Source organism: Mesoplodon bidens, assembly GCF_964165515.1.
Source record: "Mesoplodon bidens genome assembly, chromosome: 13".
NCBI lineage: Eukaryota > Metazoa > Chordata > Mammalia > Artiodactyla > Ziphiidae > Mesoplodon > Mesoplodon bidens.
Window position 1 is genome coordinate 47199592 of NC_138169.1, and position 24411 is coordinate 47224002.

The following is a 24411-nucleotide window of genomic DNA, read 5'->3' on the forward strand; positions in this document are numbered from 1 at the left end:
GGAACAGATGGGCAATGTCAGCAGAGAGATGGAAATCCTAAGAAAGAAGCAAAAGGAAATGCTAGAGATAAAAAACACTTTGACAAAAATGAAGAATGCCTTTAATGGGCTTATTAGTAGGATGGCCACAGCTGAGGAAAGAATCTCTAGACTTGAAGATATGTCAATAGAAACCCCCCAAACTGAAAAGCAAAGAAAACCAAGACTGAAAAAAAACAGAATATCCAAGGACTGTGGGACAACATACACATAATGAGAATAACAGAAGGGAAAGTAAAAGAGAAAGGAGAAGAAGAAATATTTGAAACAATAATGACTGAGAATGTCTCCCAAATTAATGTCAGACACCAAACCACAGATCCAGGAAGCTCAGAGAACACAAAGCAAGATAAATGCCAAAAAAACCTACACCTAGGCATATCATTTTCAAACTACAGAAAATCAAAGATAAAGAAAAAAATCCTGAAAGGAGCCAGAGGGAAAAAATACCTTTCCTGTAGAGGAAAAAAGTTAAGAATCACATTTGATTTCTGCTCAGAAACCTTGCAAGCAAGAAGAGAACGGAGTGATATATTTAAAATGTTGAGAAAACAAAAACAAAAACACCAACTTAGAATTCTCTACCCTGTGAAATTATCTTTCCAAAGTGAAGAAAAAATAGACTTTCTCAGACAAACAAAAATTGAGGGAATTAGTTTCCAGTAGACCCACCTTGCAAGAAATGTTAAAAGGAGTTCTTCAGAAAGAAGAAAAATAATAAAGGTCAGAGGGCTTCCCTGGTGGCTCAGTGGTTGAGAGTCCACCTGCCGATACAGGGGACATGGGTTCGTGCCCGGATCCGGGAAGATGCCACATGCCGCGGAGCGGCCGGGCCCATGAGCCATGGCCGCTGAGCCTGCACATCCGGAGCCTGTGCTCCGCAATGGGAGAGGCCACAACAGTGAGAGGCCCGCGTACCGCAAAAAAAAAGATGTGATTTAGCATATTTGAATCTGACTTATCTTCTTAACTCTACCAAATTAATGAGGATAATAAAAGTACTTACACAACGGGGTGTGTTAAAAGATACTATCTAAAACTTGTCTATAAGGCAAAGAGTTCAGCATGTGCTTTCAGTGTCATACTGGGGCACTGTTGAATCAGCCCACTCACGGATTATTTCATTATCTATGGTAACGTGCCTTTGGTTGAATTTTGCACAGCCCTTTTTGCATGATTTGTACATGAATTAAGATCTTAGACTCCTTGTGGAATGGAAAAATTTGTTTTTTCAATCCCTATTGTAGTATATGGTAAAGCATTAATTTTGTTTTAGTTGGGCTCTGTCTTCAAGGTCCCTTGTAAAATCTTTTCTGTTAATTTCTTTACTTGAGCCCTTATGCCTCAGTTTTTGTTGAATAATAAATTATCTGTCATTGTAAACAAACAAACAAAAAAGATCTTAGACTCTTTGGAGATAAGTGCTAACTTGAAGGTAGGTACAGCAGAACCACAAGTAATTTCTTTTGGGTAGAAAAGATGGCCCCAAAGGTTTTTATGGTTTTTAAATTGCCCTATTGATCAATCTTATTCTAACATTCCTCTTAAATGCCTATAAATACCCAGTTCTTCAAAATACTCCTTGAACAGCTTTATTATCTTGCTGACTCTCTCATTAATGAGTTAATAAATCTTTTAGCGTGTTCATACTATATTGGAATGATAATCATGTCTTTAGCTTCTTGAAAATTATATTTAGACAGTTATTTATGATGGTTAAATGAGACAACATACCTAGAACATAGTAAGTGCTCAATAAATATTAGATATTATTAAGTTTCATACACTGTAAAAGAAAAATGTAACACTATTCATAGAGGGAATAAATATACATACATATGGTGTGTATAAATGTGTTGTATGTGTATATATACATCCATACTATACATCTATTATATTATTATATATATCATATACATAAAACATTTACTATCAGGAGCTTTATATAACTTTTAAGAAACCTCCATATTTCCATATTCCTATAATTGACTTTAATGTTTTTTAGAAAATATTAATGTTAATAACCAATAACAATATACTCAAGCCTGTCTTTGGCTTAATATCCCTGAGCTGAAAGTGCTTAAACAGAACAAATCAGAAACAATAGCAGTACAATAAGATAACTCTGAGAACTGTACTAATTCAGTAAGAGGTGCTCACTGACTGCTCCGTGAGAAATACTAACATGTGACATGAGTAAATCGCGAGAGTCACTTATTTATGAACTTCCACCTTGAACATTTATTCATGTGGCCCTGGTGTGTGTAGGGGAGATAGATAAAAGGCAGGAGGAAACAGCACAGAGAAACATAAATAAGCACTACTAGTCCATACCTTTTCTCTCTTCATAGGAGTGGCAACACAGAAAAGTGTCTGGGAAGCTATTTACTTTGCAAATAAAAATATGTAAATCAACTTTTCCTAAACTTTTTACTCAGGCACCCAAAATGATTAACTATACCTCTATGAGAAATGATCAATTGATTTATTTAAAAAAAATTTTTAAACATTCAATGCCACCTAGGAAAACAGAATCTATTTCCCCCTCTTCAATAAAATATTCACTCGTGTTCCAAGATACTATAGTGTTAGCACATGGTAAAATACATCACTAGTGCCTGTGATCCAGTATATCTGCCTTGAAAGATGACCATTTTATTGTTTTCTCACTCATAGAAGGTGATCAACTGACATCATTAAGAGTTTTTGCTTTTACCACAATGAGTAAGATGGGCAGAGAATTTTGTATTCTTCCCTGTTCTAGATGAAAGGGTTAATTTACAAGATAAGTTAAACATGTGCTATCCGTGATTTAGAATATTTGAAAAGAGTAAGCCAGGAAAGAGATGAATAAAACATTTTTCACAGTGGTAAATTATTTAAATGGTATTAATTAACTTAACCCTTTGCAGAAGCCTCCCTGACATTGTCGTTTAAGGACAGGAGCTTCTAGGCAGTTTCTTATTTTAATATTCTCCCCCAATTATCCATGGATCATAATAGACTCATTAGAAAAATTTGAAAACAGAAATATATTGAACAAAGAGTAGAAGTCTCTTAATACCACCATAGACCACTGGCTCTATATTTTTTTAGATATTATACTTATATACATATTACATAATATACTATATATTGCAAATATTACACATATGATATATATTACAAAAATAAATGAAATCATCTTAAACATATTATTCTTTAACCTGACCTTTTCACTCACATATTATGGACATTTATCACTGTCAATTCATATAGATCTACATTATCTTTTTTGATGGCTGCATAGTATTCTTCTGCATGACTGTATCATGAAGTAATTTAATGTATTAATTAACAAATTGCAGTTTACATTAGGATCACCTGTGAAGTTTGGTGATTGTCCTGCTGCCAGTGTCCAAGCCTATACATATTTAGATTCAGAAGATCTAGTGTTTGGCTCAAACATCCATATTTTTAAGAGTGTTCAGAGGAGATTCTAATACAGACCAAAATTTGAGAAACACTTGGTTAACAACTTTCTTGTTGGTGGACATTTAGCTTCATTTTTTAAATTCATAACATTGTAAGAATATTGACATCTGAAAACAGAAGAAGTAGAAAGTTAGGAAGAATCTTATTTCTCTCTCCCTCCCTTTATTCCCTTCCATCTTTCCTCCACGTTTCCCCCTACCCCCAGCCTCTGACCTTCCCATTTATTCCATGGAAGGAAAAATAGTAAAAGATTAGGTAGATTTTAGGAGAAAATAAAGAGCTGAAGGAAGCTAGGACAAATAAAGGGGAGTTCAACAGAAGATACTGGAAGATATTGTCAGAAGGAAAGAAAATAATGTCAAAAAAGCAAAGCATTCATTAATTCAACTGATATATTTAATTAGAAAGATGCAAAATAGTGATGTAATATAGGAGAGAGACCATCTTCAGGTTTTGGAATTAAGTGACTGAAAAAACATGAGGCCAGGTGGGTTATCCTAGATGCATCCTTATGAAATAGAAATGCCTGTTTTAGATTAGTTTTCATTTCATTAGAGCATCTACCTATGAATTCAATTTTCACAACTGTTACAAATGTAAGCAGTAAAAGTAAATGGGTTCTCTTTCACCCTCTGGCTGTGTGATCTTTGACAAGCCAAGCTCCTCTTGCATCAGTTTCTTTGTCTGTAAAATGTGTGAGCTAGATTAGATTAATCTACAAGCACCTTTTGCCTCTAACATTCTTTAATTCCATGAGAGAGGAATTTATTTTGTTTTGCAATTAAACCTATTTCAGAAAAAGGGCCTTTTCTTTATTCCGGTTTTAAAACCCATGGGCCTCTGTGTTTCAGAATGCTCATGTGACTATGAGCATTCTGAAACACAGAGGGCCAAAGAGAATTCATCAATTGTGGGAAAGTTTTAATACTTCGATGGAAATCAATCTACAAAGAATAATAAGTAGGGAAATGATGTCTCTAGGATACCAACAATTTAAAACAAGATCTAGGCAAATAGAAAATTTAGGCTTAAACTCAAAGACTACCCAGCAACAACTCAGAGACTTTTCATCTTTCAGAAATAAGAAATGCATAAATGTAAACTATGTTTTTCTGATTGAAACAATTGCCTTGTCAGGGTAAAACCAAACCACACAGTATAAAATGAAGAAAGACTGCCTAGGCCGAAATAAACATCAAGTAAGTGACAAATGTTTTAATATCAGTGAGACATAAGCTGACACAGTAAGTCCCCTACATATGAACCTTCTAGTTGAGAACTTTCAAAGACGCAAATGTGCCCCTGTATGTCAGCTGTTGTACTATACTAGTACTTTTCAAGTTACTGTACTGTAAGGTTAAAAATGTTTTCTTTATTTTTTGTGGGTTTTTTTATGTATTATTTGTGTGAAAAGTATTATAAACCTATTACAGACAGTACTACATAGCTGATTGTGTTAGTTGGGTACCTAGGCTAACTTTACTGGCCTTAACGATCACGTTGGACTTAATGAACGTGCTCTTGGAAAGGTACTCATTCATATGTAGAGGACTTACTGTATAAATAAGCAATGCGGTGATCACACAATATCAGATGGGAGATTCCTGCCTGTTTGCTGGACTAATGGCTTCCCATGACTCCCCTTGTAGTGTGTTGAATGGTGGCCCCCAAAATAAATGTCCACCCAGGACTTGTGATTGTGACCTAATGTGCTAAAAGGTCTTTGGAAATGTAATAGGCATAGCCCTAAATCCAATGGTAAGTGTCCTTATAACAGAGGAACAGACGATGTGAAGACAGAGGCACAGATTGAATGGCGTCTATAAGCTGAGGATTGCCAAGGATTGCTCATAGCCACCAGAGCCAGGAGAGAGACATGGAATGAAAACTCCCTTAGAGCCACCGGGGAAACCAACCCTGCTGATACCTTGATTTCAGACTTCTGGATTTCTGGCCTCCAGAACTGTGACAGAATTAAATTTTGTTGTTTTAAACCATCCAGGTTTGGTAACGTGTCATGGAAGACCCAAGAAACAAATACACTCCTTTAAAAACATAGTTTCCAAAAATACTGATCTGCTCAGAGTTCCCTGAACAAACTGTACACATGCACATGTGTACAGATAAAATAAAAGATGAAAACAGGTGGGGTGTAAAATAAAACAAAGCAAAACAAAATAACTCTGATAAGCTCAAGTTAATTGGTGCCTTAAAGGACTGTTGGCTTGGTGTTTTCAGATATACTGATATTTTCCAAAGAAGCCAGAAATTAAGTTTTTCATCGGAAATGTTCTAATTATTAAATGTTGGCAACTAAATCAGGTTAGTTTGTTTTTCTAACTGTGCAAACTGTGTCTACACAGCCCACAAGTTGCCGGCCAAGGAGTGACTCTAGTGTAGACTGATATTGGCCCATAAACCACATGTCCAATATGGTAGCTACTAGCCACCTACAACTATTTTAATTTTAATTAAATAAAATTTAAAATCCAGTTCTTTGGTGACACTAGCAACATTTCTGGTGTTCAGTAGTGACCTGTGGCTTGTGCCTACAGTAATGGACATTGCAGAAAGTTCTATTGGACACCACTGAACTAGAGCAAGAAGAAAACCTGAGCTGTTTTGCTGTCTGCTGTCAGGACCTTCCCACTGGTACTACAGTGCTTAAGTTACTGCTCCCCCAAGCCCATTCCTGCCACTTCCCTTCCACCTGAACAGAGAGAGGTCACACAGGCCACCTACAAGGCTGGGCTTCACTGTAACTGAGAACAAGTCAGATCCAGGACAGGCCTGGGGATTAGGCAATGTGTGTCTTTAGTCTTTCCCACATCCCGGCTCTGGGACTAAAATCAGGCCACCACCCTCCCCTTTCCAGAGAGATTCAGGGCCTCATATTCTTCACTTACTCTCAAAAATTATTTTTAGGTCGTTCAACTACAGTAAAATGTAAATAATGGATACTTACCTGAAGTTTCTCCCCTTCCCTTGGATAGTTACATTTGCAATGTACACAATTCTAAGAATAAAATGTCAAGCCTAGAGAAGGTGGTGAGGCAGGATTTTTTATTCTCATGAGAAAAGACCATGATCTTCTCCCGGGAGCATCTGAAGTCCTCCATACAGGCAGTGAGCTCAAAGAAGCCAGAAATCAAGTTTTTCACCCGAAATGTTCTAATTATTAAATGTTGGCAACTAAATCAGGTTTAGTTGCTTTCAATCAAGCCCTACGCAGGATGTGGGTCAGTAGTTTCAAAAGCAGCTCGTTTGTGAGAATTTACATGCAGGATCACCAGCTTTAGCAAGTCAAATACAAGATTCCCAGTTAAATTGATATTCAGATAAACAATGACCAACTTTTTAGTATAAGGATGTCCCATGTGCCATGCATTGTGTGTTTTACCTGGAAATCCTATGGCGCTCTTATAAAAATACTGTTTTTCTGACCCCACTAATTCTAAGTCACTCAGATATAGGAACCATTGATCATAGCCAATTCACTTGACTCTCAGTAGTGTTTCATTTCTTAGCCAAATCTCTGTCATGTTTAGAACTGTCTTTTTAATGGAATCACAGCCTCCTATGGTGAAATATCAAACTACACATGACTGTGGCCTTCATTATGCTAATCTGACCTCATAACAACCCTGTAAAGTAAGAAAGGCAAAAGTTTCTCCATTTTGTCAATGAGAAAACTGACGCTCAGAGACTTAAAGAAATTTCCCAGGCACAGCTGCTAGTAAATGGCAAACCTAGGACCCAACCTCAAGTCTTCTGGTTCCAATTTCAATGCTCATTCAACTCATCAGTGCTGTGAGTGAAAGGGGGTGGGAATAATACAAGACACAGAGAGAGAGAGGAATTCAGACAGAAGCTTCTGAAAATGTTTCATCAAAAGTATGGCTAACTAACCAGTTACCACTCAACTCACAGCTCTCTTAACCACCAGTCAACTAGGAGGCTGAAGGGGCCGACCTGTGACCCAGAGTTCAAAAGGTCCCAAGTCTCCAGGAATCTCGGGGTCTCAGAGAGAATTCAGAAGTGGGTAAAACAATCAAAATGGTCTAGAAATTGGCTTTGGGTCTAGTAATGAGAGTGATGACAGAGAATGCCTGAAAGAAAGTTTTATGCTCAGTACTGTTGTTGAACTGAGTAATGAGATACTCAGCCTGTAATCAACCTCAGCCACCTAGTTCATACCCTAGAATTTCCTCACAGTAACATAATGATTAGCTCTGCACCTGATCTGACCCTATGGGCTGCACTGCCATAAACAGGGTCAGAGAGGGGTTACCACTGGGGAAGGAGAGGAAGTAGAGAGACACCATGAACCTAGGCTTTTAGACAACATAGGAGAGATAACTGCCCCATCCCAAATGAATGCCCGGAGGGGATGGCGGAAACTGAGCTGCCTCCAGAGCACCTCCTTGAGCTCTCTGCCGTTGAGAGAGATTCCTTGGAGGTACCGCAAGTCATCACACATCCACAATGACATCTAACATTTATGTGCTACCAGAAGAGATCCATTCCGTTCTAAGAAATACAATTGGTATAGTGAACTTCCAAAAGAATTAGAGGAGTTGAAGCAGCATCTATCCATTTTAGTACATGCTTCGTGTTTAATCTTTTCTATGAGCTATTAATATACTGAATAACATGCACTTAATGGTGAAATCCCAAGGCATTCTTTTTATAGTGAGGAATAAGAAAAAGAAGGAAATTATCACCAATAGTGCTCAATATTTTCCAAAATGTTTTGGCCAAACAGCAGACCAAGGTAAAGAATTAAGTGCTATAAACATTGAAGAGGCAGTGACAAAAATTATTTGCAGTACAGCAGAAACTAACACAACATTGTAAAGCAACTATACTCCAAAGAAAAAATTCTGATTAAAACAAAATTATCTTTATTTGCAGATGACATACTGCTTCCTCCAAAATCTGGAAGTAGTACTAACAACTACTAGACTGAATAACAGCTTTTTAAGATTGCCAGAAACTAAACTCAGGACTTCCAGGATAAACATGGCTACCTAAGTTATGATTTTTCCCTGTTCACTTTGTGGAAGTCACATAAAAGCAAAAAGGAGAATGAATAAAATTCCACAAGCTCCATTTTCAGCAAAACCAGGAGTCCGATATACTATTCAGACTCTAAAACATGTAAGGTCTGCCAAAATCAGCAGAGATCACCTAGAACTCATGCCTGTGTTGGGGAAGAGAGCATGGAGAATGCTACAGGGCATAGCAAAAACACATTTCTTGAAAATGGGGAGCCCCTCTTAGAGGCAAAAGCCCATGTCCCTTGTTTGCATCAACAAGCGGAGGAAATGGGTTGAGAAAGGGGGAGGATGGGGTAAGGGGGCAGCCAAGCCTCCCTGAACCATGTCTCATCCAAGGAAGGAAAGGGGGTAGGACTGCACAGCAAATGGGGGCACACAGGACCCTCTACAGGAGGTGAGCTCTCTCTGAGGCTGCAAAGAAGTCCTTCAACTAGCCTGATCTTTCTGCCCAATCTCTACACCCCAGGAACTTCTCTTCTAGGAAAACTCAAATCATTTACTGATGAGTCATAAAATAACCCTTTTTTGTTGTTGTTTTGTTTGTTTTGTAATAAATTTTATTTATTTATTTATTTATTTTTGGCTGCGTTGGGTCTTCGGTGCTGTGCGCGGGCTTTCTCTAGCTGCAGCAAGCAGAGGCTACTCTTCCTTGCGGTGCAAGGGCTTCTCATGCGGTGGCTTTTCCCGTTGTGGAGCACGGGCTGTAGGCGCGCAGGCTTCAGTAGTTGTGGCTCATGGGCTCTAGAGCACAGGCTCAGTAGTTGTGGCGCACAGGCTCAGTTGCTCCGTGGCATGTGGCATCCTCCCAGACCAGGGCTCGAACGCGTGTCCCCTGCATTGGCAGGCGGATTCTTAACCACTGCGCCGCCAGGAAAGCCCTAAAATAACCCATTTTTATTGGGTGAAGGATGGGCACAGCATTGACACAAAGCTAATACAGGAAAAAAATTGTGAAAAACAACAACAAAACTTAATAATAGCTGAGTGCACTTGTCAGAAAACTATGACTATGAAGCACTTGAAATTTGTGAGCAAACACTTAACATGAATTTTTAAACTTAGAGAAGTGCCTCTATGAAGAAACACTACAAAGCAGAAACTGCAAAAGCTCAGAGATGTAAAATAATTTAATTAATTAATTAATCACCTTAATTTAATAAAAAATGATCTAGAAGAAGCAGGAGACAAAAAATTTACAGAAATGAAGAAAATTTTAAAGGAGAATAAAATAATAATCAAAAAAATTTAAACAAACTAAAATGGAGATAGAGGAAAATATAGGTGAATATTTTTATAATCTTGGGATCAGAAAGGTTTTCCTAAACATGACCCCAAAAAAGTTAAAACAATAAGGAAAATATCGATGAATTTGATTATATTAAAATTAAAATTTCTGTATAAGAGAAAAACATAAATTAAATTCTGGGAAACATTTGAAACATACATAACAAACAAAACTTGATATTCTTTAGCCACACACACATATATTTTACAAGTTAAGAAGAAAAATATAACACCTCAACATAAAAAAGTCAAAGGATATGAACAGACAAGTCAAAAATAAGAAACACAAGTATTACTAAATAAAAAAGAAAAATTCAAAACAGAATGGCAAATGCCATTTTTATAAAGAAAATTATTTCAACATTTGTATGGCTCAAATGGGGGGGGAAAGCCACGCATGGATGAAACTGTCAAAATGTTAAATCTTATGTGGAAAATATTTTATGATGAGCGTTACTACTTCAGGAATCAGAAGTAAGTAAAACATTTCTATATTTTTTAAAAGTACACAATTAAAACATCGCAACAACATCAAAATAAGACCAAGGTTTAAATTAGTGTTTCTCAACAGGGCTGCTTTGCTTCCCCAGGGCACATTCAGCAATGTCTGCAGACATTTCTGGTTGTCACAACTGGTAAGAACTGATATTGGCAAACAGTGGATGGATGCCAGAGATGCTGCTTAATATCTTACAACGCACAGGACAGCCCCTCACAGAAAAGAACCATATGACCTAAAATGTTAATAGTGCTGAGACTGAGAAACTCTGACCTAGATAGAAATAAGACAGGACCTATTTGTAAGAGAGAAGTAGTGAGAAGATGCTGTGTTGACTTAATGTCTTATGATTAGCCCACATCAGAAATCTCAAGGAACTATTTCAAACTGTTCGGAAGTTGCCTCACATTCACATCTCTATATATCCCTGTGGGAACCAGCATCGTACTGCACCTAACCCCATGGCCTCCGCAGAGCTGGAAGGGTGATGCTTGTAGAATCAGCCTTTCAAAACCACTGAGAGGCAGCCCTAACTTCCAAGTCAGGAGAGCACAGCTGTACAGGCAGAATCATCCTAGATAGAGGTGAATGGCCAAGAGGGTGGGTGTGACCTCCCACTCTGCTCCTCTCTATTCCTGCCTGTGGGAAGGCACTGCTTATGGGGGAAATCAGTTCTAACCTCCCTGTGGACCCTCATAACCAATGGCTTCCCAGAAGATAGAGCTATGTGTTGGGGTTTTGATGACCAAAGTACCTTTTTTTGAGTCCCTAGCAAGAGATTACTAAGATAAGGTTTATTGGAAGAGAAATGGTTTTCTAAATTCTTTAAGCTTCAGTTAGTACATCAAGATTCAGACTTTGCCGACTTTACCATTAAGCCAGGGATAGGGAGAAGCAAGGCTATGCTGTGAGGGGGATCCCTGCCATGCGAAAAGGAAGGTTAAAGACTATACTTTTCATTCCCAGAGAAGGTGGTAAGGGAAAGGAGAAAAGGGGAGCAAACGATATATGTGTTCTGGCAACTGGCTCCAGACCAAATTCCAGAGGGAACAAAGAAGTAGATGCGTCTAGACAAATATGAGGGAAACTTGGAGCTAGTTGCTTCCTTCACCATATAGAACCTGGGAAAGCTGAGAGCCTCCAAGAAGAGGTTGTATCGTATGTGACAGGATGAGAACAGGTAGATGAACCTGAAATACCACGCCTGGTTGCTCATGCCTGAGTGGAGGGTGCAGTGCATCCAGACACTAGTGTGTGCCCTAGGAAGTCGCAAAGAAACGCTGAGATGACCAGTGGACTTTCTGAGGCCCAGGATAGAGAAATGTCAAGCATTTCAAAACTAATGGGCAAATGGTGGATTTTGGCTATGGACACCATCACAATACCAAACACCGCCAGGTATTACCAGTCACTAACCCTTCAGAGGACACCAAACCCCAGAGCAGGAACCAGAGAGGGCTCAGAAGGACCGGTCCTCTCCTATGTGGATAAGAAGTCCCTCAATTCCTTGTCACCATGAGAACCCTTAAAGCTCCCCCAACCCAACCCAATAGATGCCATCTTGGAGATGGAGAGAGAAGAAGAAATTTGAAGATGGAGTTGAAAGAGACTATTTGAATTGAAAAGGACTGAAATCAGTGAACTGACATGCGTGTGTCCCCCTGCCCACTTTCCGTTAAGTCCATGATTGAATATTTGAGAAGCCTACATTTGCTTCCATATCTGAGCAGTGGTTTGTAAATGTGTTGCACCTTTTCGGGGTTTCCTCAGAAACTGAATTAGAGTGAGATGCCCCCACTTGTGTCTGAGCTTTGTCAGAAGGAGTAACTCTGACTTTAGCCAGAAGCCAGAGGAGGGAGCTGGTAGCGCTCATCCCCCGTGTCTTTCTTTTGTTTTATACACTCACACGCATGTACACACACACACACACACACACACACACACACACACACACAATTAAAGCTTTTGTTTTAAAACGTTTAGTTTGAAAGGAATAAAACAACTCTAGAAAATGCTTTAATTAAAAAAAACCCCACAAAATCTTACCAACTAAACATTCTTGTCCTAAGATGGACCAATACAGAAATATCTGCTGATCTTTGGAGTGTTAGCCTCAGTCCTTATCCAAGAAATGTGCCATTTTGCATATTATAAACCCTTTTGTTTTAAAGCCCGTGTGGGCTTGAAGAGTATAAACCCAGGTGAGACAACACCCTCTATGCGATTAATAGCTTATGTTTCTGGTTTGGGCTTTGGAATCATGAGTGGAGTATTTTCCTTTGTAAATACCCTGTCTGACTCTTTGGGGCCGGGCGCGGTGGGCATTCATGGAGACCCTCCCCAGTGCTTCCTAAATTCAGCTTCCATGACGCTGGTGATCATATTGCTGCACGTGTTCTGGGGCACTGTGTGTTTGGATGCCTGTGAGAAGAAAAAGTGGTACGCCCTTCTTGTAGTTCTTCTCCCCTATCTGCTGGTGTCAGCCCTGAGCTTCATAAATCCTCGTTATGGATTAAAGCTGGTGTCTGGGTGCTTCCCTGGTGGTACAGTGGTTGAGAATCTGCCTGCTAATGCAGGGGACACGGGTTCGAGCCCTGGTCTGGGAGGATCCCACATGCCGCGGAGCAACTAGGCCCGTGAGCCACAACTACTGAGCCTGCGCGTCTGGAGCCTGTGCTCCGCAATAAGAGAGGCCGCGATAGTGAGAGGCCTGCGCACCGCGATGAAGAGTGGCCCCCGCTTGCCACAACTAGAGAAAGCCCTCGCACAGAAACGAAGACCCAACACAGCAAAATAAATAAATTAATTAATAAACTCCTACCCCCAACATCTTCTTTAAAAAGAAAAAAAAAAAAAAGGCTGGTGTCTGCATACATCATCCTGGTGCTCACAGGCGTCTGGACATCCTTCGTTTCTGCTGGAGCCTGAAACTCTGCCTCCTCTGCCAAGACTAGGACTCCCTCCTCTTCAAGCAGCGCTCCAGATAACCTCCAAGGACCAGCGCTTCTGAAACAGGAAGCTGCGCCTTTAGAAGAAGCGCAGCTGTGTCTTCTAAAAGTCCATTTTCCTGGTGAAATTTAGAATAAACAGTACTATCTAGATACGATATGGCTTTCATGCAACGGCTTTCTGAAAGGGATACATCAGTGGTGTGCAGCCTGGCTGCAAGTTGGAATCACCTGGGAAAACATAAAGACTAATGTTCGGGGCTCCACCCTCCAGATTTAATTGGTCTGGGCATTTGGTAATTTCTTAAAGCTTCTTAGATAAAACTCCGATGTGCAGCCAGGTTGAGAACTATCCATGTCCAAATAGGAACTTTCTGAGAACACCGTAAGTAAATAAGAATGAGATGTTTAGCTATCTCCTAACTCAGTTTGTGTTGAGCAAGTAACTATCTGAATGTCACATAGAAGTCATAGTCGGCCTTTGTCTTTTAAAGTTCTGAAGTCACAAAAGGCTAAAGGGCTGTCATCTCTGTGAACTGTTTTCTCGTACTTCACTAGTACTCTGTTTTATGAGAACATGGTAGGCTGTGCTTCTAACTACAATAATAAATTGCACTGACTTACTAGGATAAAAAAAAAATTCTTGTCCTGTATTTCTTTTCTTTTTTCCTGTTCTTAACCTTGGTTGCCTTACTTTTTTAACTTTATAATCTCACAGGCTGTGCTTTCATCTTAAAATTTATCTTTCTAGTTCTACCTTTTATCTTTTACCTGTTAGGCTTTCAGTTTTTAAATCTATTTTAAATTTTTATTTATTGTCATAATATCTATTAGACTTATTTATTTAAATTCTTAAATTTTATATTCTTCCCCCAAATCTTTTTTTCCATCTTTATATGGCCAAGTTGAAAAAACAGGGACATGCAGCAGCAGAAAGGGTCAAAGTGCTAAAAGGAGAGAATGGAAATTTTCTTCTCCTACATTATTTTTGGGCCACAAGACAATTTTCTAGAAAGTCTTATCCATTATTCACACTTTATTTTAGTATGGAATTTCTACCATGCCACAGGCCTCCTGGTGGCATTAACTTCTCAATAGTTCTCAATAGATACCAGGTTTCTGGTGCCCTTTCACAGTAGCCTGGTGCTACTTCCCATCCATTTATATACCAGGAGGTTGACCACCCTTTCAGGCAGTTCTCAGGCTTCCCAGGGACCCAGAAGAAAAGAGGCAAACACTGGCTAGAGTGAAGGATATACTATATAGGGCTTTTTTTCATTTTGTGCTTCTGTTTTTGTTCTTGTTTTGTTTAATAGTGCAACTTGGACCTCTGTTGGATCTTGGGAATCCAGGTGTGTCTAGAAGGGCAGACAGTAAATAAGCTAAGGATCTCCCCTTTGCATTCTCTTACCGACCAAGGATCCCAGGAAGGTCCTACAGGAACATGGTAGAAGCTTAGGTGTTTTGAATTTTCCTCTTCCTAGGGTAGAACAATTGCAACATGTGGGAGTCTCGGGTCTTGACAGTGCCTCAGGGCTCTAGCCTCACTGCTTCTTTTCAAACTGTTAAAAATATTTTTATTGTGAGCTAGAGTAAAAATACATTTTACATGGTGATCCAGTACACACACACACAACACACATATTGACACAAATAGCTGTTTTATCAAGTAATACCCTTACCCCATATGATAAAGTTAAAAAGCAACAAAGCTAATATAAATGTGATTTTATGATTATTTAATTGCAACATTATATTCTATATGTCTCTAACCTACTAACATTATTTCTTTACTCCTGCTTTGCAAGTGGGAGTTTGAAACACTAAATAAAGGACTTTTCCCAAAGAGTTAGCTTGCTACAAAGTAATATAAACAAATACAACAATAGCTAACATTTATTAAGATTTAGTATGTGCTAGGCACTTTCCTATGTGTACTTTGGATGATAACTCTGTGGCAAAGGTACAAGTTTTATTTTCATTTCTACATTTTATGTAAGGAAAAGGGCATTTAGGGATTAAGTGGCTGCTCTAGATCACATAGCCAATTGCAAAACAGATCTTAGATTCAAACCCAGACTTCCTGGCTCCAAAATTACACACTTACCCACTAAATTACATTTTTCTACTCCCATCCATCTTCAGGGAAATTAAAGTAAAATCCACCCCCCCCACCTTGTCCTACTCAGCTTAAAGGACAGGACCAATAAGGCTATGGTATCCCAAGTACCTAACTTCTTTTGGTTACCCTGGAGATATTTCACCAGTGAGCACAACTCTAGCCCGGGTGATGGGGTGACATTGCCAATCAGGATATATTTACCTTGGCCTCCGAAATCCAGGATGTGGCACAATGAACAAAAATATCATCTAAGAAATAACATGACACCAAGAGACACACCTCTTTAGCCTGGTAGAATCCCTAGCAACAATTCTCTCCAACTGATCTTCTACATTACAATCAAAGTTATACACAAATTTTAGCCTGTTACTCCTACAATTAAATATTCATGACTTTCATCATATACTCATAGAGTCTAAATAAATTATTTTGCAATGTATGCACATGTCAAATCGTTATGTTGTACACCCCAAACTAACATAATGCATGTCGATTATACTTCAGTTGAAAGGAAGGAAGAAAGGAAGGGAGGGAGGGAGGGAGGAAAGAAAGAAAATTATATATGGCCCAACTTAATTTGAATCTCACTCTGTAGTTCCCTATTCACAAAACCTTAATTTTAGCCCTTTCACACCTTGTTTGCCTAGATCTTTACTCATCCTTAAAAATCCAGTTCAACCAGAGCAGAATGCGAAAGCTTCACCTGTGTAGATACTCAAATAGCCAATCATTGGAACAGAAATAGAGTTGAAGAGAATAACAGTGATCCAGGAACTCAAAAAAAAAAAAAGAGAGAGAGAGAGAAATGAGGGAATGTGATCTGGGACTTGGTGGAGAACACTAGCAATGTAGAGAAGTTGTTGAAAAGCCTGGTGACTTGAGATTCAAGATTGGATGCTTTGGGAGGAGATGAGATGACCTGGAAGAGACAAACAAGAGCAAGGATGATTCTCAGCACTCTTTTTGAGAAGCCTGAAGAGGAAGCAGTGTCCTAGGGGGAGAGAGAGATTTTCTTCGGAAAGACTTTGTTTACAGAGGGAATTTAAAGTTTAAAGGAGAGTTTTTTAAAAATCCAGTTCAATATCATTTTCCCCACCTTCCCCAGCAAAAGTAAGAACGGCCTCCAAAACATTGTAAGAGATAATTCAAGTGGAGTTATTGCTATTACTAGTGTAATAGTATAAGATGGTTTACAGAGGCAAACAAGAACCTCTTTCAAAATGCTTTGATAACTATCTTCTAATGCTACCTTGGGCATGCCCCTCTCAAACGTTCTAGGTAAGAGAGTAAATCGGTACAGCCTCTGTGGAGAGTAACTAGATATGACGGTTAAATTTTTTGTGTTAACTTGGCTAGGCTATGGTGCCCATTTGTCTGATCAAACACTAGTCTAGATATTGCTGTGAAGGATTTTATAGACATGATTAACATCTACAATCATTTGACTTTAAAGGAGTAAAGGAGATGACCCTCAGTGATGTGGGTGCAGCCCATCTAATCAGTTGAAGACCTTAAGAGCAAAAAAATTTAAAAAAAAAAGAGAGAGAGAGAAAGAATAAAAGGAGTTCTGCTCCAAGACGGTGAAATAGAAATCCATCCTGGAGGGTGACATCATGAAGATGGCACCATAGGTCATTCCTGACTTCAGCCCCCTCAAAGGAAGACCAGCTAGCAACTATCCATAGAGGAGACACCATTGTGAAAATCCCAGAACATGGGGTGGAGACAGGAGGTGAGGCTTAAGCCTCACCCTGGACCACAGAGATGGAGAAGGACCACACTTGAAGGGTAAGAGAAGTTTCACTTGGAGCTTGTTGCCCCTCCCCTAGGCCAGCGCAGCACTGCCCCAAGAGGTACCCCCCTTGGTCTATGGTTTCCCCAGGGGGGAAAAGAGAGCCCAAGGTGGACCTCCAGCTTCCCCAGCATTTCAGACACTTCACAGGAGCCCCACTTGGGTCTCTCCTCATGGGGATCACAGGGGGAAATCTGTGGGCCTCGACCACTGGGTATCAGATAGAGATGGAGAAGGAGAAGAGGACTTAGAACAAGCTCAGATCTACGCAGACTGTGCTCCTGCTTGCAGAAGAGCCTGGGCAGAGATTCTGGCCAGCAGCTCTGCCCATCTATGAAAGTGTGTGTGTGTGTGTGTGTTTTGGGGGTGGAGGGGGACAGATACACCTAAGCCACTCAAAACATGTTGGCAGGCAGGAGCAGGGCAGTGGGAAACAATTCGGGGAGGATGAAGAGAGAGGAAGCAAGTGTCTCCTTGGTTCCGGCCAGGAAAATATGGCAGCTGCCAGAAATGTGACAGATTTGTCACAAGCATGTGAAAACACCTCAAGAATGGTGTTTGCTCACATTATGTACCCTATGCCTAGTGCAGAGTGTGGAACATATTAAATATTCGTTGGCTGAATTCAAAGCGAAGGTATGAATGAATTAACCGTATAAATTTAAAAAAAATCTTTTCTGAGTTCCCAGCCTGCTGGCCTGCTCTATGAAGCTCAGACTCAAGACTACAACATCACCTCTTGCCTGAGTTTCCAGCCTGCTAGCCTACCTTACAGATACCAGACTCGCCAGGCCCCGTAATTGTGTGAAGCAATTCCCTGTTTTTAAGCTACAGATGTACTCAATGTGTAAATGAAATTATGCATGTCCAAGGCTCAGTAGTACTGCAGAAACAACTAAATGCCCTTCACTGAACTATTAATTGGAAAATTATGGCACACCCATAGCTAGAATTTGCAGCCATAAACAAGAAAACTCTCTATATCCTTACATTGAATTTTACCCAAGGCAATATTAAGTGAAAAAAAGCAAGACATGGAATAAAGTGTATGGCTGCTACCATTTGTATAAAAATAAGGGAGAAGATAGGGTGATACACACACACCTACACCACTGTCTCTGAAAAGATATATAAGGAATTGGTGATGTTGGGTAGTATTGGTTGTTTCTGGGGAACAAGAATATTCTTTCATAACTTTGAAATTTGGTCAAATATATTATGAAAACAAATCAATTTGAAATGAAATTTAAAAAGCACACCACATAACATTGTTAAAGAAGGGATGCAGAATACTGGATAGCTGCACAGAACTGCTCACGGGCTTGTGATTTCTCTGCCCTCTAGAGGCTGCGTTGAGAAGAACTTGACAAAACTTACTGTGGACCTCTCTCATCAGCTGGCCTCCAGTTAGTCTGGGGGCACAGGCCTGCAGTGGCTGCTTACAGGATGGTTTTCCTCTGGCTACAATGCCTTCGTTTCAGCTGGCAGCAGTGGTGCCTGTAATGGTGGTGTCAATGGCTATTAGAGTGGGAGGAATCAGAACTTGAAAAACCATAGCTCTACTGAAATCTCCTAGAATCACACATGTTGAAACAGAAATGAGGGCAGGTCTTCAGTCACTAATGAAATACTGATACTTCTTTATTATGGTCAAAAATATAAAACTAGAAAATGAAACTGTAGAATGACTTTTCTATTTATGAATGTAGCCTTTTACATAAAAAATGACTTACATAATAAATCATGAGGTCAGATTTTAAGTCCTGGCACAGTCAACATGTATAAAAAGAACTTTGTAATCACATGTTCTCACTGCAGGCTGCAGCTGGAAAATATGGAAAATAAACAGTTTTTTAAAACTATTTAATCTTTTGAAATTTAAATATGTATTATAACAACAATATACTTCTACCATCAACAGTCATTGTTAATATTTTTCATATTTGCTTCTAATTTCTTCCTAAAAAAACTAATATGTATTTTCCAATTAGAAAATGATAACATAATCATTATTGACAATGTTAAAATATGAAAACTTTAACGATGTTATTAGGGCTAACCAAAACAATATGAAATTGGCAGAAATAAGTATATTGTTCTGTAATAAAAATTTTCAAGTCAACACACATATTTATAACCTGTAAAAGTCTCCTCTAAAAGATCACCAAAGACTGTTTATTTAATCCTGTTTTAATCAATGTTAAACTCTTTGCAAATTATTACATGATATATTTCAGTAAGAGTTTAAAGGAGGAAGAAGCCACCTATTTTATGTTCATTGTAAGTGTTCTTAACAGTCATCATTGAACAGTATTAAGTAGCCAGGGAGCAGACAGGTTGGTTTAGGTGCTTTGTAAACCCAGTTAAAGATACACCCTTTGATTTTCCAGAATATAAACTCTTGCCAGGATCTCTCCTCTCTCTGACCATTAAATGCTGATGATCCTCAAGATTCTTTCCTGGACCTGTGTCCTCTATAAGCTCTTAGCACCAGTTCCTTGCATTCTCCTGGTTTACTTGTCACTTGCAGGCCGGTGACACCTGGATCACTATCTCCAACACTGGACTCCCCACTGATCCAGCCTTGCTGGATCTTTCCATACGTATATTCCCTGGGTGCATCTAACTCAATGTGTCTAATAGTGAACTCACCATTGTTCCCCCAAAACTGTTCCTTCATCAGCGTTCACTGGCACCTGCTTAGTCAGTCAGGAACCAGTGAGCACCCTTTGCTATTCTCCCTCGTTGCCTTCATGTCAGATTTCTCAAGCCTGTCCAATTTTACAGCCTAAGTGTTCTCAATCTCCTGCCCAAAATCGGGCTCTGAACATCTCTTACCTGCATTGCTTCAATCACTTCCTAATTATCCTGCCTGTATTCATTCTTAGCTTTCTCTGCATTCATCCACAATGCTGTCGGAAGGATGAGTTCGAAATGCACTTCTGGAGAGAAACTATCAGTTGAGGTCACACAACTTGGTCTATGAAAAAGCATGAAGCCATATAATCCTACTATATCTCCTGGTTTATTAAATTTATACTTTTTTAATGTATGGATAACTTTATAACATATAAATAAAAGTTTGTAAGGTCGTTTTTGACTTACAAATGCCTGACATATAACCATCTCTTACCTAGACATGGGTGTCTTATTCAGGAGTTCACTTCCTCCAATTTCCTGCTGAAAACAGAGCCTCCCCATTGTACAACTCCAAGGTTATTGAAGTCCGTGTGAGGGGCACCCCTTCAATGACAACGGTGCCCCCTAGTGTTGGCAACAGAGCGCTACTAACTGGATGTCTTCTCGCTATTATGCTGGAATCACCGGGGATTCTAGCGTCTTCTCTGCTGCCTGCTTTCCCATCACCTTTACTTCCCATTTCCTTCCACTGCTGAGGACAAGTGCGATCTTCGCCCCTCCTGTTGCTTCTCGGGATGCCTGTGTGATTCCCTACTGCCACTTTGATCATCAGAGCCCTCTTTAATGGCCCAGGACTCCCTCTGATGCCACAAGAACCCTAGAAACCTCACTGCTAACCACTGCTTCTCAGGCTATAAAGCAGCAGAACCAGAGGGGGCTGTATGGGAACTGGAGAGTGGAGAGGTGTGAACTGACCCCACTGAGTGGAACCCAGAATTGACTTCCTCACAGAAATAATGCTATCATCCCGGCTATGTACTATTATTAATAGCGTAATTAAGTACAGAGGCACTAAATTGAACTTTGAGGGTCATTCTAGAAAATTAAACTACTACCTAAGCACTATGGCTGTCGGAAAATGCATTCTTAACTGATTTAGAAAGGAACACTTGGAGTGTAATCAACTGATAGTTGAGCCCAAATAAATGAATCATGTTAATGTTTAAAAATCCATTGGAGGCAATGCACACGTGAACTATTATATAATATTCATCTGTATTTTCAGCTGTTTGCAGGAGTGGCCATTTTCCTGGAATCGGGTACACTGAGGTCAGACTTAGAAGTGGAGTAGTGTAGACAATGATCTGTATCCAAAGTCGGTTTCTAATGTTACTCCTCTTGCCCCTTTGCTCCAGCCTGACCGCGTTTCTTGAACACACCAAGGTCAGGTCCACCTTTGAGTGCCCCTGTTGTCCGGAATACACTTCCCAAGAGTTTTGCTTGACTCTCCCCATGGCTACATTTGTCCTCTCCCGACGACACCAGAGCTGAGAACCCAACTTCAAATAGGCTCCCATCCAACACCCCTGCTCTGATTTATTTTTCTTTAGAATATATATTTACCTGAAAGATATGTTTGTTTGCTTCTTTGCTGCTTCTTCAACTAGAATGTAAGACTCCCAGGGGCAAGGAATTTGTTCCTCATCTTCCTTGCTGAAACCCCAGGTGCCTGGTGTGGCCCATGGTAGATGCATAGGAGACACAGAACAATAAATATATGATTTCAAGGAATGAATGAATTAGTTTGTCATTCTTTTTTTTTTTTTTTTTTAGTTTGCCATTCTTAATATGATGTCTTCTCTCTTTTCTTAGTCAGATTTGTTAGACTCTCTAATTGATCTCTTCAAAGGACACTGTGGTGCAAAGAATAATGCGGTGGTTAGAACAGACCCTGAATCTGCTTGGAATTCTGGCCCCAGCACTTTCTAGCTTTATAACCTTGAACAAATTATCTCACCTCTCAAATCTCCACTCCTCATTTATAATATTGAGGCAACAAAAGAATTTTCCTCATAGGATGGGATGACAATTAAATGAGTTAATGCATATAAAGCTCTTAGTATGGTGCCTGCCTATTGCTTAAGTATTATTAAACCCATGGTTTTCTAGTTCTATAGTGTGTGTGTGTGTATGTGTGTGTGTGTGTGTGTGTGTGTGTGTTTTCAGGCATAGGCTCACATGCACAGAGCTTTGCTTCTTAGTTAATAAGTTTTTACTTACCATTTAAAATGTACTTTTTAGTGGTTTGGGGTTGTTGTTCATTTGCTAGATTCTGAAATTGGTTCTTTGGTGGTCATTTGCTCTAATTTTCTGGTTCTCTGATTGCTAGTCTGGCTCAAATATCTATCTCATTATTTTTCATTTATTGCCCAATTGAATAAATAGCAATCGAATGTTTCCCAAATGTGGCTGGTGGAATATCAGGCACTAGGTTTTTTTAAAAAGCATATTTTTAAGGCTTTTTCAAGATCCTCTTGAGATGGGGGCCAGGAACATGTATTTAAACAGTTTCTCCAGATGATTCTTCTGTGCTGCAGAATTTGAGAGCCACCAAAAGAGGACCATGGGAATTGGCAGCTGGTCAGGCGTTGCTCAGACATCACATACATCAGAGTTCCCTGCATGAAGCCTTGTTCCTTCGTATTCTCACTCCATCTCTCCTCTGTAGAGAACTGCCCCCAAGAGTTCTCTGTGCTGCGTGTACCCGATAAGCCTTGGTTGGTATTCCTGAAGTTTTGGGCATTTCTTTCTATCTGCTCTCTTGGTTGAAAGGAGAAAAAAATTGACCCTGCTTGGCTGAAGAGCCCTTTTTACTGCCAACACTGTTTGGTGAACAAATGTATCCTCCAAATCCTTTAACAATGTACATGTATGTCAAATCATCACATGCTACACATTGAATATATTGCAATTTTATTTGTCAATTATGCCTCAGTAAAACTGAGGGAAATTTTTTACCCTCCAGCTCTGCCACTCCTGGCAAATCTTCATGAAGAAGACTTCAGGGAATTTCCCATCTTTGCCAAAACCCATCCATGCATCCAGCCCTTGCTCCCTAAGCTGTGAGGAATCAGCTGGGGCTTCTGTATTATATCCACTTACTGTCTAACACAGCAATGTACCCCCAGAGTCTTCTTTCATTTTAGTTCAAATTGTGCTTCACCTGGAAGATCTTCCTTGTAGTTTATCGTCTGCAGTTGAGTCTTTGTTAGCTTCAGCCCTGCTATAATTTTCTGCTCTGTTATTGCCTCTTTGGGGTATTTTCAGTGACTGTGGGGAAGACGTTTGTTTGCTTGTGTATTAACACAGCCATTTTTCCCCAGACAGCAGTTTTTAGAAGATAAGTCTCCTGATCAGATAGTTTCATTGCTAGTGATTCATTCTCAATTCAAAGAACTAGTTACTGGCCAGAGCAGGAAAGAAATGTTCAGGCTTCATTTTCATACATCTTGAGAACTTCTGGAAGGAGCTTCCCTAGAAGGCATAGAGAGGCCTTGGGTCAGAAGGCACGCTGCAGACCACCTGAGTGTGCTCAAGCCTGGGAAAGGCTTATATCCCCAAATCTGGAATTCACATGGGAGGGCTCATGCCTGCAGATGCTGCCTGGGAGCAGCACAAGCTAGTGAAAGTCGTGGGACAGGCAGATTTGAAACTGTTAGTGAATTTGGCCTCAAAAAGAGGGCTTAGATTCTGTTCATTACTGACAACAGATAGTCTTGTTCATAACATCATTATTAAAAATAGCCCTTTGATCTCTTTTTCTATTTTGCTTATAAGCAGGCTCAGTTTCTTCAAAAGGTGAGATCTGAAGACAGACAGAACATACTAGGGCCATGTCTTATTACCACAGGCTGTCCCAGAAAGACAAGCCACTGAGCTTTCTTTCTTTATGGGGACAGCTGGATGTGATCAGAAGTAGACAGGCCAGGCATTCAGGACCTGAGCTGCCAGGACATGCCTAACTTTCCAATCCTTTAAAAATAGGAACTGAAAATCCAGTCCCACGTTTACTCACCAAATGTAGCATTGGCCCTCAAATTCACACTGCTGTATTATTCTCAACTTGCTTCATCCAGCTATTTTTGGGAGCCGACTGATGATCAAAGAGGGTCTCATTAGAGGGACTTCTCTGGTGGCGCAGTGGTTAAGAATCCGCCTGCCAATGCAGGGGACACAGGTTCGAGCCCTGGTCCCGGAAGATCCCACATGCCACGGAGCAACAAAGCCCGCGCATCACACTACTGAGCCTGCGCTCTAGGGCCCGCGAGCCACAACTGCTGAAGCCCACGCACCTAGAGCCCGTGCTCTGCAACAAGAGAAGCCACTGCAATGAGAAGCCCGTGCACGGCAACGAAGAGTAGTCCCAGCAAACAAGACCGAACGCGGTCAAAAAAAAAAAAAGACTTGATCTCTTGTCGGGGAGCTAAGATGCCACGTGCCTCGCGGCCAAAAAAACAAAGCATAAAACAGAAGCAATATTGTAACAAACTCAA

General features: G+C 39.9%; 1 pseudogene across 1 annotated transcript; it reads left to right on the plus strand.

Annotated features, from left to right (window-relative positions):
* Positions 1-7903: 7903 nt before the first annotated feature.
* Positions 7904-13343, plus strand: LOC308626733 (gamma-secretase subunit APH-1B-like; annotated as a pseudogene). The gene is made up of 3 exons: positions 7904-7972; positions 12440-12885; positions 13215-13343. The product of its transcript is annotated as a gamma-secretase subunit APH-1B-like (transcript).
* The last annotated feature ends 11068 nt before the right edge of the window (positions 13344-24411 follow it).